Source organism: Marmota flaviventris, chromosome 11 (genome assembly GCF_047511675.1).
Source record: "Marmota flaviventris isolate mMarFla1 chromosome 11, mMarFla1.hap1, whole genome shotgun sequence".
Lineage (NCBI taxonomy): Eukaryota > Metazoa > Chordata > Mammalia > Rodentia > Sciuridae > Marmota > Marmota flaviventris.
The window spans coordinates 78,135,953-78,143,148 of NC_092508.1; the positions used below are offsets into that span (position 1 = coordinate 78,135,953).

The 7,196-nt window shown below is 32.4% G+C and overlaps 1 non-coding gene and 1 pseudogene across 1 annotated transcript; one reads left to right on the forward strand and one right to left on the reverse strand.

Moving 5' to 3' along the window:
* LOC114094855 (small nucleolar RNA U13) lies at nt 1–87 on the forward strand (annotated as a pseudogene).
* A 3,398-nt stretch (nt 88–3,485) lies between these two features.
* LOC114094844 (U6 spliceosomal RNA) lies at nt 3,486–3,593 on the reverse strand. Its single transcript, XR_003583144.1, has one exon. It is a non-coding gene; the product is annotated as a U6 spliceosomal RNA (small nuclear RNA).
* Between the last annotated feature and the right edge of the window lie 3,603 nt (nt 3,594–7,196).

A 7,196-nucleotide genomic window follows, 5' to 3' on the forward strand; every position in this document is an offset into this window, starting at 1 on the left:
ATCCTTCGGTTCATAAGCGTGATGATTGGGTGTGCACGCTCTTGTGTGAGATGTGCCTCCCTCTAAGTCTTGTTACAACATCTGACGTGAAAAAAAGAAAAAAAAAGGAAAGAAAAGAGTTAATGTCTTCTGAAACATATTTTTCATTACCATTTCTCTTGCCTAATCAAATTTCCACTTATTAAATGAATAAGTGGAACTCATTCTCCTTATCCTTAGCCCATGATTAATGGGAAAATTGTTTTCTATTTTATTATTCTTAGTGATTACCTTACTTATTACAGTATGCATTTATGATTTATCAAAATGTGATATTTTTGCTACTTTTACCTTATTCCCAGAACATGCTATAATTTTAGAAAACTATAACAATTTTTATCTTCCATCTAATATACTCTTTTTTTGTAATTTCTTTCTTTATTTTAATTTGTTATATAAGACAGCAGAATGCATTTCAACTATACTCTTATTCTATATTTTTCTCCATACTTTAAAGACAAAAAGTCACTATTATCACTATTTGTGCAATAAATATTCATTTAGATATACCCAAGTGTTTTAATTTTGTTGCTTTTATATCTGTTAACATCTCCAATTGGGATTTTTTTTTCCTACCTAAAGAGTATTCTTTATACTCTCTCCAGTGTATATGTGAAAGTGACTGATTCTCAGTGTTTTCTGAGAATCTCCTTATTTCTTCTTCATTACTAAAGAATATGTTCACTGTATATAGATTTCTACTTTAATCATGATTTTTTTCCCAGTGCCTCGAAGTTACCATACCATTGTCTTCTGGCTTCCATTGTTTCTGTTGAGAAGTTAGCTATTGGCTCTTAGAAAATTCTGTCACTAGCCACACAACAATGTGTTGGGTCAATGATGGACAATATATATGATGGTGGTCTCATTAGATTATAATGAAGCTGAAAAATTCCTATTACCTGGTGATGGTGTAGCTGTCATATCACTGGAGTGCAATGCATTACTCATGTGTTGGTGGTGATGCTGGTGGAAACAAACCTCCTGCATTGCCAGTCATGTAAAAGTATAACATATACAATTAAGTACAGGACAATATACTTGATAAAGGTAATACATGACTGTTATTGGTGTACATATTTACTATACTATATTTTTAAATCTTTATTTTAGAGTGTACTCCTTTTACATATCTTTTTTTAAAAAAACATTAACTTTAAAATAGCATCAGGCAGGTTTTTCAGGAGGTATTCCAGGACGTGGTATTGTTATCATAGAAGATGACAGTTTCATGAGTGCTATTGTCCCAGTGAGACAAACTGTGGAGATGGAACACAGAGACATTGATGAGCCTGATCCCTTATAGGATAGGCTAGGTACATTTGTGTCTTTGTTTTTAACCAAAAGTGTGAAAGTAAAAAATAAAAATAATTGAAAAATAGGAAAAAGCTTACAAAACAAGGATAAAAAGAAAAAAAAATATTGCCTAGCTTGGTGGCACATGCCTGTAATCCCAGCGATTTAGAAGGCTGAAGCAGGAGGATTGCAAGTTCAAGCCCAGCCTCAGGAATTTAGCAAGGCCCTAAGCAACTAAGCAGGACCCTGTCTCAAAATAAAAAATTAAAAGGTCTGGGGATACAATTCAGTGGTAGAGCACCCCTGGGTTAAATCCCCAGTACCAATGACCAAAAACACAAAGAAAACAATATTTTTCTATTCCACAAAATGTGTTTCTGTTTGAAATTAAATGTTATTACAAAAAAAATTAACATAATTAAAAAGTTTCTGAAGTGAAATTAGAGTAAGCTAAAGTTAATTTATTATTGAAGAAAGAAAATATTTTTAATGAATTTAGTGTAGCCTACTACAGTGTACCCTGTTTATAAAGTCTACAGCAGTGTACATTAATACCTTAAGTCTTGCCATTCACTCACCAATCACTGACTCATCCAGAGCAACTTCTAGTCCTGCAAGCTCCATTCTTTGCAAGTGCCCCATATAGAGATGTTCCACTTTTCATTTATACTTTACCTTTTTTAGATTTAGATATGTTTAGCTACAGAGTACTTACCATTGTGCTATCATTGCCTACGGTATTCAGTGTAATAACATGCTGTTCAGATTTGTGGCCTCAGGACAATAGGCTATACCATAGTCTAGGTGTGTAGAACACTACACCATTTATGTTTGTGTAAGTATACTCTGTGGTGTTTGTACAATGATGAAATTGCCTAAAGATGCACTTCTTAGAACACAGTCCTCTTATCAAGTGACACATAATTATATTGTGCCTTGAGAGTTATTAATCTTTTTTTCCCACTAATGGCTCTTCTCCTCTTTCCCCCTTCCCACTGAATTTTAATATCTTCTACTTATATTTTCACAAATCATCTGCAATGGGTGTGATTTCTTATGGTTTATCTTGTTTAGAATTTTTGGGGATTCTTGAATATTTAACATAAATTGCACCAATTTGGGGACAATTCTTTTCAGAAAAGCTGTTATCTCTTCAGACACTGCCTCTTATTTTCTCTCCTTTTCTTCTAGGATTTCAAATATATCTGTTATTTTTCCATAGGTTCAATCCCCAGTACCATCAAAAAAAGAATGATTCCTGGTTGTGCCTTAATAAAAATATAAAATGCCACCCATAAAAGAGATTAAAAAAAAAAAAACATGAGTCTGAATTTGATTAAGCCTATAACCAACCTACTAGTTTACAGACAATACAAGTAACACTATTCAGTTAACAATCTTGGCTTTTTTCTTTTTTTCTGAAAATACATATGTTTAATCCCAGAGAAGGATTCTGGCTTATCCTGGATCCCATTTCTACCATTTGGTCTAATTTCTTGGAACAGGGGTTGATAAACTATAGTAGATTATTGTCACTTATGCATCCCTACAAACAGTGATGGTGACTGACAAAATGATAGGCAGTTATGTCAGAATTTGTTGGAAAGTGGAGGAAATAAGGAAGAAAACACCAGATATATATCACAAACAATACAGTGGAAAGACAGGTCTTTTTATGTAATACTTTATTATATGCTGAAAACAGCAATTATTCAGTGAATTATCTAGGATAGTTGCTTAGCAGTTTGATTTTTTTAAACTTCTAGCCAAAAAATCAGAATGAACTTTAAGGATCAGAGTTAATGGTGGAAATAATTAAGTCATAATAATCTAAAAGGAAAAATATATGAATCACTTTTGATCTCTCACTAGAAAAATCAAAGAAAATACCACAAAATAGTAAATTTGTTCTTCTTTCTTCTCAAGCAATTACATAATTCTAAATATGTATTTTTATGTGTATATGAAAAATGTATAAATATATGTTTCAATATATATTTAAAGTATGTGTATAAAATATGTAATTGAGCTGATAACATATAAAAATATATTTGCCAATATCCCTTATGAGTATATAGAAAAAAAAATCCACGATAAAATACTAGAAACTGAATCCAACAGCATATAAAGCGGATTTTAAACCATGACTAAGTGAGATTTTATTTTTCATGAATTTGGTTGTTATCCTTGCACAGAGGCCATGATAATCTTCTCTATATCATTCAAATTTTCGTTGTATGTTTGCTGATGAAGCAAGCACCCAAGTGTAATTTATCCCAGGAATGCAAGTTTGTTCCAACATATGAAAATTAACCAATGTAACAAAATACATGATTAGAGTAGCAGGAAAACGCATGATCATCTCATCACAGAAAAATCATTTAACAATTTAGCATCATTTTATGATAAAAAAAAAAAACTATGATTAGAAAGGAACTTTTTCACCTTCACAAAAGGAATTGATGAAAACTTCTCAGCTAACACCACATTTAGTGGTAAAAGGCTATGCTTTCCCCATAAGACCAGTAAAAAGCCAGGCATATTCATTCTAGTTACTTTCATTCAACATTGTACTGGAGGTTCAAATCAGGGAAGACTGGAAAAGAATTAAAATTATCTTTAGTCTCTAAAACAAGATATTGTGTATAAGACCTAAAGAATTCACCAAAAAAAAAAAAATTAGATCTAATAAATAAGTTCAGCAAGTTTGCCGGATATAAGATCAATATACAAAAATCAATTGTATTTTCTACTCTTGCAATAAATAATCCAAGTATGAAACTAAAAAAAACTATTTCATTTATAGTAACATCAAAAATAATGAAGTACTTAGGAATGAATTTAATAAGAGAGAAAAGTAAACTGAAAACTATAAAATGTTGTTGAAAGAAATTTAAAGAAACAAAAAGATGACTCATGTTCATGGATCAGGAGACAATATTGTCAAGATGGCAGTAATCTACAAATTGATCTAGGAATTTAATGCAATTACTCTCAGGATCTAGCCTGGCTTCTCTGTCTATCCTAAAATTTACATGGAAACTTAAGATACCTAGACTAGCAAAAACAATCTTGAAAAGGAACAAAATTGGAGGATTCGCTTTCCAGTTTCAAAACTTATTACAGAGCAACAGTACTCAAGGCAGTATAGAGCTAACATAAGGATAGACATATAGACCACTGGAGTTGAAACAAAAAACTATCCTAAACCCTGACTTTTACATTAGTTAATTTCCCACAAGAATGCCCAAACAATTCAATGATGGGAAGAAGAATTTTTCAACAAATTATGCTGAGATAACCCTATAGCTACAGGCTAAGAATGATACCTCATACCACATACAAAAATTAACTCAAGGGGAAAGGGGAGGAAGGGTAGAAGTACTGGGGAATGATATTGGTCAAATTATATTGTTATATCATGTGCATATAGGAATAGGTAACAATCAATCCCACCATTATGTACAACTATAGTGCACCAATAAAAAAGGTGAGAAAGGGGGCTGGGGTTGCAGCTCAGTGGTAGAGTGCTTGCCTTGCACATGTGAGGCACTGGGTTTAAACCTCAGCACCACATAAAAATAAAATAAAGATACTGAATCCATCTACAACTAAAAAATAAATAAATAAGAAGCTTTAAAAAACAAAATTTAAAGATTAACTTGAAATGAATCAAATACCTAAATGTAAGAGCCAAAATTATAAAATGTGATAGCTACAATTCCCCTAATCTTAGGAGAAAAGATAAGAGTAAATGTTCATGACCTTTGACTCAGCAGTTCTCTGAGTTATGGTACTAGACACATTAACGATGACAAAAATAGATAAACAGGACTTCAACAAAATTACAAACATTTGTGTGTCAAGGGATACTGTAAGAAAAGTGAAAAGACACCTAACAGAATGGGAGAGAGTATTAGCAATTAATACATTGGACAGGGACTTTTATCTAGAATAGAAAAAGTTCTCCTTATAACTGAATAATAGAAAGACAAATGACTCAATTAAAAAATGTGCAAATTATGTTATTAGTTATTTCTCCAAAGATTTTATACAACAAATATTTGAAAGGGTGTTCAATATCATTAGTTATCAGTGAAAAGTAAATAAAAACCACAATGACATACCACTTTACACCCATTAGAATGACTAGTACCAAAAAGACAGACAACTACAAATATTAGTTAGGATGTGGAGAAATCACTCTCATATAATGCTGGTGAGAATGTAATGCTGCAGTTACTTTGGAAAACAGACTAATAGTTGCTCAGAACTAACATGAAGCAATTCCACTCTTAGGTATATATTCGAGAGAAATTAAAACATATCCACACAAAAACTTGTACATTTTTCATAAGAACCAAAATATAGAAACAACTCAATGTCCATCAACTAATGAATGAAGAAACAAAATGTTCTATATCGGGGCTGGGGATGTGGCTCAAGCGGTAGCGCGCTCGCCTGGCATGCATGTGGCCCAGGTTCGATCCTCAGCACCACATACAAAGAAAGATGTTATGTCTGCCGAAAACTAAAAAATAAATATTAAAATTCTCTAAAAAATGTGCTATATCTATACAATGAAATATTATTTGGCCATAATACAGAATACTGATGCATGCTATACCATGGGTAAACTTCATGAACATTATGTTAAGTAAAGATACCAGTCATGATAGATCGTATATCACATGATTCCATTCTTTTTTTTTTTTTGGGGGGGGGGTGCTGGAGATTGAATCCAGGGCCTTGTGCAGGCAAGGCGGGCACCCTGCCAACTTATCTATAGCCTCAGCCCCCCATGATTCCATTTTTTATAGCGGCAGAAAGTAGATTAATGGTTGCCTAGAGTGGGAGTATGGGATGACAAGATCAAGAGTGATAGCTAAAGGACACAGAATTTATTTTTAGTGTAAGACTTCTATAATTGATTGCAGTGATGTCTGTACATATTTATAATAGATAAATTGCAGGTGAGTATATCTATTTAAAATATTTTTATTTTATTAATTAATTTATTTTTTGTATGTGGTGCTGAGGATCAAACCCAGTGCCTTAAGTGTGCTAGTCAAGCGCTCTACCACTGAGCCACAATTCCAGCTCTGAGTATATCTTAATAAAGTTGTTGTCAAAAATATTTAGATGTTGAAATGTAGGCTTTTTTCATACTGACATACCACTGTTAGATCAATAACTTCTGTGGGGAAAGTGATAATGATAAATGTAGTTATATCCTGAAAATCTAAATAAAGCAAAATCTGGCAGGGATTGAGGAGGCAAAAGAATCTGTTCTTACTTGGGATTACACCTAAGGAAAGGAAATACATGTAAAAGTGAGCTTTAACTTATTGCCTGTACACTTAGTGATAGAAAATGACTTGATAATTTTTGCTACTTATTTAGTTTAGCTGAATGCATCAAAAGAGCCTAATCCAGTAAAATAATATATTCCCAGAGGTTTGGAAACATTATATGCCTCTAATGGCTAGTTCAGAACCACTTTTTATAGGTATGAACACTGAGAGACATTTGTTCCAAGGCAGATACAATGCTAGAATAAGATGTTGAAACTTAAGTTTTCAATATTATGACTTGCTGTGGGTAGGTCAAATTGTAAGCCTTGTGTTTTTTGCTTTGAATGTAATATAAAAATGGACGTGAATGCTTCTTTGAAAATAACACATGGCGTAACTTTGATTCATTGGTATATATTATAAAATAAATATGGAACTTCAGGCTTTCTTTTCATGATATATGATCCCAGTCTGATTTTTTATATCTAGTTATGTGGTGTAGGTTTGACATTTAAAATAAAATTGCAAAATGAAAACCCATTCATGTTCCATTTGGAAAGCATAAGT